The sequence below is a fragment of the Asterias amurensis genome, chromosome 12 (assembly GCF_032118995.1).
Source record: "Asterias amurensis chromosome 12, ASM3211899v1".
In the NCBI taxonomy this organism is placed as follows: Eukaryota; Metazoa; Echinodermata; class Asteroidea; order Forcipulatida; family Asteriidae; genus Asterias; species Asterias amurensis.
Window position 1 is genome coordinate 6,886,694 of NC_092659.1, and position 11,193 is coordinate 6,897,886.

The window sequence follows — 11,193 nt, forward strand, 5'->3', positions numbered from 1 at the left end:
ACATGTCGACAATAAATTGTGATACAGTGGTGGAACTTTGCAGCAAAATGTAGAGTACAGTTCTTCACATATGTCTTTCTTGATTGACAGTTAATATGATGTTCCATCTTTTCCTTTTCTCTTGAGACTTCCTCTGCAAAACAGCAAAATATCTCTTCCACAATTATATACGCTTGAATCTTGATTCTGTCACAGATTTGTCTCTCTTGAATCAAGAACTCCATTCCTTAATTGCAGAGCAGTCGACTACCCATTCATCTGACAAGACGAGGCCTAAAAAGTATCAGTACTCCAAGGTGGGCATGCAGCAGTTCTCTAAAAGCAGACCCCTTTCCTGGAAATGTGCCCTATCAGAAGAATGAAACAAATACAAATCATAGAATAAGTTCAGTGACTATATTGGGTCTCATTGTGCTAAACTTTTTCTGCATCAAGCTTGATGTAAAATGTATATCTGTTTTGATTATTAATATTAAACCGTTGACCAGCGAGGGTTATGATCATCAATCAACCCAACTATAGCTGCAAACAAGTGTTAATTGCTTGTGCACAGAAGAAAAATGTAAGTTAAAAAAAAAAATGTCAGCCAATGAGCCATTTTCAAATCGAGGGATATGTATCCGTGTGCATTGAAGTGTTGGTGACTCGAGTCAGACAAATCCAATCTCACATAAAGCTGGGCTATGTTTGTTCCAAACCGAAACAAAACCAAGGAGTAGGCTCATACTTCCTTCGAACGCGAATGCGAAGTGGATTTTGGTGAGGCAATACTTTTACGAGCTGCCCTTCCATAAGTGAGACACAAGAAAATTGTGCTTCGCATGATGAAATAGCACTGCTATTTAGCAGGAAGGAGGTCTACCTACATAAATAACAACAAGTTTTGAAGTATTCAAACATGACAAACAATGACTACTTACAAATGTATGACTTTACGTTTTCTAATTCTATACAGATTCGATCAATATAAACAAGATTCTCTCCACTCACCACTTTGTGACACTGACAGTTACATAATGACTTGGGATCCATGACTTGCTCAGTTGCAAACGTTGGTCGTATGTGGTATCATGCTCTAGTTCCCTATAGTTTATTCACACCCGGACATCCTACCTCCATGGTCCAACTGCTGCCTGCAAGCAGGAGAGAAGCACACGAGAACTGGCGGAGTGTATCGCAAAACCAGACCGTCCGCAGAGAGGGCACTAGCTGGTATATTTTGACATAGTGGTTCATTAATTGCCATCTAGATAGCAGATCAATATAGCTTCGGCTCACTTGTTCATCTTTAGCATTCATAATCGTGAATATTTCCTATTTTCTTACGATTTTTCCTCCACGACAAACACGGAGCTGCCAATGCCGTGTAATCATAACATGAATGACCCCGGGGTCAACTAATACACTATGTTAATTTATTACAACGATCGCACGCTGATTGGTCCTACACAAAGCTGTAGAAGAAAACAATGAAAAAGTTAACACAGCGCTGCAGGATTGCCAAGACGATGGTAGCTTGCAGAGTGTAGTCTAGATTTCGAGCCGTCCACGTAACTAAATCATACCGTGGCGGGCGTGCTTTGGCGATTCAACCGCGCGTAGTATACTATCCAGAATCAAGCACCATCGTCTTGGGCCAAGACTATAATTTAGGGCGTTATAACGCCCTAATTAAGGGCGTTATACCGCCGTATTAGGGCCGTAGGACAGAGAAAAATACACGAAACGGAGAACCACCTGTCTGGCGGGACCCGCAAAAAAGTGCAAAGAACAATTCACTGGCGGGATGACGGGAAGGAGGCACGGGTTAGATTTTGGACGGGGATAGGAGGTAGGGGCACAAAGTGGTACGTCTGTGGAACGGGGGATCGGACTGGGGAAAATATTAAACTGAATGGTGGGGGGTCAAGCCCATAGAACGGGAAAACCCACAAGCGCGGCATCCCGCTAGTCTTTGATGACAATCAATAGAAACGTGCACTTGTGTATGAGCTGCGTACGACTCTCAGCAAATTCACGCGAGCACGTTTCATCAATGATGGCGGCCATGCCAATGCAAGTGGTCTATTATTAGAAAATAATGAAATAAAGAAAGTGAAAAACAATTGTTCAAGTGCTTGCAGATGTCGGAGACCTTTCTCAAAACTTAAGCAATAACTAAAAAAATCCCTCTCTCTGCATGTTATTTCATACAAAGTCTATAACATCAACAGCTCCCAACGAGTGCGCCCTTTACCAAGTAAGTTTTACTTGACATTAAAGTTAATGGCATTACCTGTTCGTGTAATGGAGAGGCCTTCATTACAGTGTGTTATTAGCGAATGAGGTAACGAGGAGCGGCGCTTTTCTAATTTCATTGTGTTTAGTAAAATGACCTTGCACTAGCTACCGTTCCAGCAGGCGGTTGACAGGTACCTTTTACCGTAATGTTGTCTAATAGGTATTCCACGCAAAGAGGAAATGACAACACCACTAACATAACAAAACAGAAGCCATTTACTTAACTGATCAATACTGTCCCCTCAAATAGAAATCATCCTTTTATCTCTTACGATAAGTTAAGGCCTTCGTAATTAAATAAATGCTGCTAATTGATTTGTTTTTGTTTACACGGCTTATTTGATTAGAGTGCACACGGCTTATTTGATTAGAGTGCATACTAATAAGTGTTGATGAAATGGATGGAGAAGCAGTGCTAAGGCGAGCCCCCATCTCCACATTTTGCATATCCATCAACTAACAATTGATGTCGTACACCACTCATCCACTCGTCTAAAGATATTCTTTAGCAAAGAATACCCTTAATTTTAAAAGGAGCCATCGAGACCATTTGGTTGTCGCTTCAACCGTTCTCTCTTTTTGTAGTACAAATTAAATAAGTACAAAGTTTTGTGTATTATGGTTTTGCCCCTGTTGTACTCTTTTTGTTAGCCACTGGACCGCCCAGCCGCTTGAAGGAACACGTTGCCTTGGATCGGACGAGTTGGTCTATAAAAAGCGTTTGTAACCGTTTTTTATAAATTGCATATGGTTGGAAAGATGTTTTAAAAGTAGAATACAATGATCCACACAAGTTTGCCAAGTTTGCGTGGTTTTCCTTTTACTGTGCGAACTAACACGGTCGGCCATTTATGGGAGTCAAAATTTTGACTCCCATAAATGGCCGACCGTGTTAGTCGACGAGGTAAAAGGAAAACCGTGCAATTTTGAGGCATGTTTGAGTGGATCATTGTATTCTACTTTTACAACATCTTTCTACCCATATGCATTTTATAAAAAAACGGTTACAAACGCATTTCAAAGACCAACTCGACCGATTCAAGACAACGTGTTCCTTTAAAGCCATTAGACCATTTCGGTAAACAGTATTGTCCAAGGCCCACACTTCGTGTATAACAACTTCTATATCAAACAACAAACGTGTGAAAACTTGGGCTTAATCGGTCATCGGAGTCGGGAGAAAATAACGGGAAAACCCACGCTTGTATCCGCGCGTTTCGCCGTGTCATGACATGTGTTAAAAATAAATCCGTAATTGTCGTTAAAGCGATACATTTTACTAAATTCGGGATAAACAAGTTTCACCAAGCTTGTGTTTGGAGAAACAACATCAAAATGAAACTGTCTGAATAGTCAAAAGTCAAGTCTATAGCAATCAATAATAGATCATTATTAATTCCCCCTATACACCGATGACTTGTAAAATGTACACACCAATGATGATGAAAATAATTTATAGTTTATAATAATTACGCTATGGCCCACAAAATGCTCATTTGTAACAAACACAATGAAATTGTCTTTCATCGTGATGATATTGTCGAAAACTAATGCCTTAGCAATTAACAGTTTGAGCATTGCTCCGTATAAAAGCTTTAAAAGGCTGTTGATGTATTCCTTATCCTCCTACAAACCAATAACCATAAAAATTTACCGACAGCCGTTAACGAGAGGCGCCTATTGTTCTCTGGGGACTCGTTACAGTCGTTTGACCAGTTCTGGATCACTTCTTGAATTCACATGGTTTTTTGTTGCAATCTCTTTGATATCTTAAACAAAAAAGTTTATCAGTTTACCTAAACATGTCATAAAACTCACCAAGTATTCACTGACAAAAAAAGATTAGTTCTTTTGAAGAGGCTTTGAGAAAAGTATCGTCACCTGTTTGACCAGTTCAGGATCAGTTGAATCTATTCTGAATCAGTAGAGTGCCCTTTATTGCAAACCCATACTCCCATTCATAAAACTGTCTCTCAAGGACACGACACATCAGAGGTGTGTTGGCATGGACTTGGACTTCCTTTCTTTAGTGAATGTCATGCAAGTGTCTTCAATAGCAGCGCAAAAACCCAGAGACAAAACCACAAAACAACAGCAAAGGCAAATGAAAAAGTGAAGCGAACCTAAAAAGCATTATTGACCCCTCCAAGCTTAATTTTCTCACAAAATAAAAAATCTACAAGAATTTGTTGAAGTAATGTTTCTCAAAATCAACTAAATAAACTTTCTACTGCAGTAGTATGATTTTACCAGACTTAGTAAGTTAGTGCGGCACCATTTGACGCAATGAGATGTTAAGTGATCCCGAACTGGTCAAGCGTAAGTTGCCCCCTCAAAGAAGATTTTGATAACTTTGCCTCCTCAAAGAAACAAGATGACTGCACAGTAATTACAGGAATGTTTTTTACACATTCTTATCATTTTACATAAATATTTTTTGCCCCGGCACTCCAATTCTAAAGGTAAGAAGTTTTAACAGTGTTTTTCAACCAACATTTTTCAACAAAAAAATGACAAATTTTGCAGACAACCTTCAGGAAAACGGCCATAATTTATTTGCTGATGATGTTTGGCACCTTATTTTGGGTTTGTTGGTTTAATGGATGTTAATCTTCACATTTATCAACAGAAATTGGTAATAATGAGAAATGATATAATTATTTGGTTATTGCAAAGTTGAAGTGATCCCGAACTGGTCAATGATCCCGAACTGGTCAAATGACTGTACTTCTGAACGCTTAAGGGCAGTGGACACTATTGGTAATTACTCAAAATAATTCTTAGCATAAAACCTTGCTTGGTAACGAGTAATGGGGAGAGGATTGATGGTACAAAATATTGCGAGTAACGGCTCCCTCTGAAGTGACTTAGTTTTCGAGAACGAAGTAATTTTCCACGAATTTGATTTCGAAACCTCAAGTTTAGAATTTGATGTCTCGAAATCAAGCATCTGAAAGCACACAACTTGGTGTGACAAGGGTGTTTTTTCTTTCATTAATATCTCGCAACTTCGATGACCGATTGAGCTCAAATTTTCACAGGTTGGTTATTTTATGTATATGTTGAGATACACCAAGTGAGAAGACTAAGCATGCTTTGACAATAGTGTCCACTGTCTTTAATATAGTACCGAAAAGGACACCAATAAATTGCACCTAAATGAGTAGCGTTGACTATTTTGAAACTTGAATTATAACTCTTGTCACTAACTGAAATGACTAAATGGTTTACAAAAGGTAAATTGAGCCAAGCTGTTGCACTTTTGAGGTTTAACAATGACCCACTTAATCATAAGCTCATTGTAGGGACTGGATACTTAATCATGTAGCTCATTGTTATAGGCACTGGATACTTTTGGTAATTACTCAAAATAATTGTTGCTTCAAAAATACTTGTTGACAAGCAATGGAGAGCAGCTGTTGGCTGTAAATGACATTATGCGAAACAGCTCCCTCTAAACAAACTTAGTTTTCGAGAAAGAAGTCATTTTCCACTTAAAGCCAGTGGACACTATTGGTAATTGTCAAAGACTAGCCTTCACAGTTGGTGTATCTCAACATATGCATAAAATAACAAACCTATGAAAATTTGAGCTCAATCGGTCATCGAACTTGCGAGATAATAGTGAAAGAAAAAACACCCTTGTCACACGAAGTTCTGTGCGTTTAGATGGTTGATTTCGAGACCTCAAGTTCTAAACTTGAGGTCTTGAAATCAAATTTGTGGAAAATTACTTCAATTCTTTCTCGAAAACTATGGCACTTCCGAGGGAGCCGTTTCTCACAATGTTTTATACTATCAACCTCTCTCCCCATTACTCGTTACCGAGTAAGGTTTAATATGCTAATAATTATTTTGAGTAATTACCAATAGTGTCCACTGACTTTAAATATTGGAATTTGATTTCGAGACGCCAGAATTAGATTTTAAGCTCCCGAAAACAAGCATCTGAAAGCATTCAACTTCGTGACTGTGACAAGGGTGTTTTTTTCTTCCATTGTTATCTCGGAACTTACGTGACCAATTGATTTAAATTTTCACAAGTTTGTTATTGTGTGTATTTGTTGAGATACACCAAGTGAGAAGACATGGTCTTTGACAATAACCAAAGGTGTCCATCAGTGTCTTCAAGAGTGCAACAGATACCATTGCCTGCATCAATTGATTTTAATAAGGGAATCAATGTGTGGTGAAGAGGTTTTCATCCCAACGAGGCCTGGTTCTTGATATATTACCTCGACTTCGTCTCGGGTTTAAACCACTAGTTGAAAACCGATTCAACACACTTTGTTTTCCCATTCATAAATACCTTTTCGGTCAAAAACATCATCACTTTTTGGTCAAAAAGTAAAATAAATGCAAAATTATAATTGTTAAATGATTTCTTTCAACACAACACCCCTCCACCTATGAAATGGTAAAGCTCTCCGCCGCCCTCGGGTAAACAACTCATTATAATAAGGGAATGCTGTGCGCGTCGCGCGTATCGCGAGATGTTGCACAACTGTTTCAGCTGTTGCTCTCGACCAATAGGAATGAAGAAACTGTCTGATAAGAACAGGTGCAAGGTCGCGTGTAACGCCCATGAATTAACAATTTTTACCGGTCATAAACAAAGGTTTATACACACCCAAGTGACGCGCTCTCCACCAATAGGAATAACGAAACTGTCTGAGGTATTTATGAATATTTTTGTATGGCAAACCCAAACTATCAGCATTGGTTTATAGTAATGACAGATGCACCTGTGCGCATTAGACAGTTTCTTCATTCATTTTGGTCAACAGCAACGGCTGAAACAAAATGTGCAACATCACGCGACGCGCACAGCATCTCCTTACAAGGAGTTGTTTACCCGAGGCCTAACCATTTCATAGCTGGAGGGGTGTTGTGTTGAAAGAAATCGTTGAATATTTACATTTTTTTGCATTTATTTTACCTTGTGATCGGTTACACACCTATATTCCGACACCCCTATGTTCCGACACCCCTATGTTCCGACAACTCAGCCTATATTCCGACACCCCTATGTTCCGACACCCCTATATTCCGACACACCTATATTCCGACACCCCTATGTTCCGACAACTGAACCTATATTCCGACACCCCTATGTTCCGACACCCCTATATTCCGACACCCCTATGTTCCGACCCCCCTATGTTCCGACAAGTTGTTCCCGCACATTATTATTCAGTTGATCAATAACAAAAACACAACTTGTATTACGCAAGGTTTCCCAGTAATTTTCGACCGGGATTAGGTTTGAACATTCATAAAATGAATTTGTACTATTTTAAAAAGTGATGGAATCACGCATGCATTTAATTTTTTTTTTTTTTTTTGTGGTGGTTATACACATGAGTATGGCTCCCCGAGGTAGCTGGCAATAAAATACTCGGTACTTTGCTATTGTTAGGTGCGTGTCCGTGTTGATAACATTTCATGGGCGTCAATTAATAAAAATTCCAACCCTCTCCTGCGTTTATTGCGCCGATGTGTAATTTCTTTCCTTTGCCCCCCCCACAATTTTTTTTTAATAATAATAGTAATCATAATAATTTGTTAACAATTAATAACAATAAATAATTCAGTCCTACCACCCCCTCCATTACTCAGTCCTCTTCTAAAGAAACCGAATATTTGTAATAGCAGAATCTTGTTATACAAATTAAACTCCTTTGTGGGACTACATATTAAAGATAGGTTACCTGTACGTTCATGAACTAAATTGCGAACATGTGTAGTTTCTTCAAGTCACACCGTTTTTCTTTAAAAAAAAATGGCTAACACAAAATATTGGTACAGGTTGTCGGAACATAGGGGTGTCGGAACATAGGGGTGTTTGGGTCGTTGGAATATAAGGGTGTCGGAACATAGGGGTGTCGGAATATAGAGGTGTCGGAACATAGGGGTGTCTGAATATAGGTTGAGTTGTCGGAACATAGGGGTGTCGGAACATAGGGGTGTCGGAACATAGGGGTGTCGGAACATAGGGGTGTCGGAATATAGAGCAGTCACCTTGTGATCAAAGGTGTTGATGTTGTTTAACCGTAAAGGTATTTGTGAATGGGAATCAAAGTGTGTTGAATCGGTTTCAACAAGTGGTTTAAACCCGCCGAGGCCTGGTTCTTGATAATTTACATCGACTTCGTCTCGGTAAAATTATCAAGTCCAAGCCTCGGCGCGGGTTTATTATAAAAACCACTAGTTGAAAACCTCTTCACCACACATTGATTCGATCCCTGAATCTAACAGCTCTCGTTTACACAAGAAACAATTCGGTGGCAGACTTTGTTTGCCAAAACCCAGACGTTTCAATTTGTGCATCTTACAAATTAGATATTGCTTTTAGAGCTACGCCATCAAAATGATAACCCTACGTACATTTTTGAGATTTTGTTGAAGGCATTTTAACTGCGGCTCATAATTGACTTCACATCAAGTGTTTGTATTATGATGTTTTGACAATTACTGGTACTTATAAAAGTAATGAATTATTGTGCATTTGCCATGATTAATCAGTAAAATTGCTTCGCTATATATAGACGAAGCTTTGTTGATGTATGACTGTTGGTTGTGTGTTGCGACTTTATAAAGGCAGTGGACACTATTGGTAATAACTTGGGAGGGAAGAACCGAAACAATAGTTGATTGACAAAGACAAGTTAAAGTATCGTAACGATTTGATAAATAATACTGGATGTGTTGGATGTTGATGAAGGTCTGCAGAGGAAGGGTGTGGTAGAGACTATGGCTCAATATAAAACATAAGTAAACATTGTTGTGACTGGTACCCCACTTGCTTAGCAATGCAATTTGTCCAACATGCAGTGCTGCTTAAAGGCAGTGGACACTATTGGTAATTACTCAAAATAACTATTAGCATAAAAACTTACTTGGTAAACAAGCAATGGGGAGCTGTTCATAGTATATAACATTGTGCAAAACGGCTCCCTCTAAAGCAACATAGTTTTCGAAAAAGAAGTGACATCGTGCGAACATTCTCTTGGAATTTCATATGGTGGAACTGTGTTTACCCATTATATTACTGGCATTGTTCAGCCACCGGTAAGGTCTCGTGTTACAACTCCTCCGGAATATTCTTTAGTGATTTCGAGAACTAATTTTAGTCCCTTTTTAAGCCAAAAATTGCAACAGTGATCATGTTTTTTAATGCACGTTTATATGCAGTACGCCGTGTTTGTTTACGTCCAATACCCACAATAGGTCACGTGACGCACGGAGCGCAATCGGTCTATTGGTCGTCGAAGTTGCGAGATATTAATGGAAGAAAAAACACCCTTGTCGCTCAAAAGGTTGTGTGCTTACGGATGCTTGATTTCGGGACCTCAAATTCTTTATCTGAGGTCTCGAAATCAAATTAGTGGAAAATAACACACGTGAGGTCTCGAAATCAGTTCAAATATTAATTTTTACTGAGAAATTACTTTTTCTCAAAAGCTACGTTACCACAGAAGGAACCGTTTTTCAAAATGTGTTTTACTATCAACAGCTCTTCGATTTACCTAGTAAGATTTTATGCTGACAATTATTTTGAGTAATATTACCATCAGTGTCCAGTGCCTTAATTAAGTATGATCAACATTATTTATCACAGCCCACTCATTTTACGGTCATGCGCAAAAGGCAAACCGGCACATTTCTCCCTTATCAAATACGTCATGCTAATTCACTTTCCGATTTCAAAATATCACTCAAAACACACCTTTTTCATACTTATTTCGCTTCTTAGGCTATTTATTTATTTCTCATTGCTTCGTATTGTTAATTTTTGATTGCTTGTTATTTTGTTGTAAAGCGTTGTGGTACATTTTTGTGTAAGAACGCTATATAAATGCTTTGATTAATATTATTATTATTTTTATTCAACAATTCTTCATTTGATTATTGGATTGTGGTGGCCAAGCGGTTTGTTTTAATGATCTTCCCATCAAGGGAACTCGGCAAACTACCATAAATGGATAGTATAACACCAAGCTGGCAACAGCCAATCTCTCTTACAAACAGTATAAGACACAAAGCAATTTAACTCCAGCTAAATGCCAGTCACAAGCAATAATTTTACGGCAGTAACATGTGTAAAATAAGCAAGCTCTAAAAAGTTTGCCACCATTGCTGCCTACCAAACCGCAATTATGGCAAGTGTCATGGTTGGCTAGAGTAGACGAGATCAACATAATACCACCACAGGAAAAAAAACAAGTTATAAACTAGCATGTATATATAGGCTATATAGCCTTACCTTTGGAGCTCTCTATTATGCAAAGATCAATCCAACAAGTTGTCCTCGTCTTGTTTACTTCAGCTGTAACAGTCATGGGTGAACATCCAGCGCTCAATTCCACCACAGTCATCCACGAACACTTGTTTTCATGTGTCCATAACATTACATGCATCAACAAGTCTTTCAGTGGCGGATACCCACTTGCTGGTGGAATTAGAGGGCGGCTTTCATAAACTACCACGCCATCTTCAAAATTATCATGCTCGTGAAATTTCACAAGCCAGTCTCGTTGCAGCCTAATAAAATATACTTTAGATACTTCATAATGAGCAGAACATCCTTACTGATTATCATGTCTGGTCTTTCGGAGTGGCAAACAGGCAATGAATGTGTCAATGGTTTTCCTCATCGTTTTGTGGCATGGGGAACCTCTGAACATAATGAAGCTACATTCCACATGCATTTTGTTTAATTTGAATAATGACAAAGGATACAGGTCTACCTTAGAGCAAAGAAAGGGCCTAGGTCTCGGCTGTGCACAGTGTCTCGGGTTTTAGAACCTTGATGATTTGAACAATTGTCCTAACCATTAATTTTTTATCGAAGCTCCATTTTCAGAGGACTATAGATCATACACATTAATAGACAATAATATTACGAATTCG

General features: G+C 38.7%; 1 protein-coding gene across 1 annotated transcript in view; it reads right to left on the reverse strand.

Moving 5' to 3' along the window:
- Positions 1-10,948, reverse strand: part of LOC139945177 (uncharacterized) — a 162,591-nt gene extending 151,643 nt beyond the window's left edge. Inside the window, exon 1 of the mRNA XM_071942465.1 lies at positions 10,547-10,948. The gene's annotated coding sequence lies outside the window, so the exon portion shown is untranslated. The remainder of the gene's footprint in view (positions 1-10,546) is intronic.
- Positions 10,949-11,193: the final 245 nt, after the last annotated feature.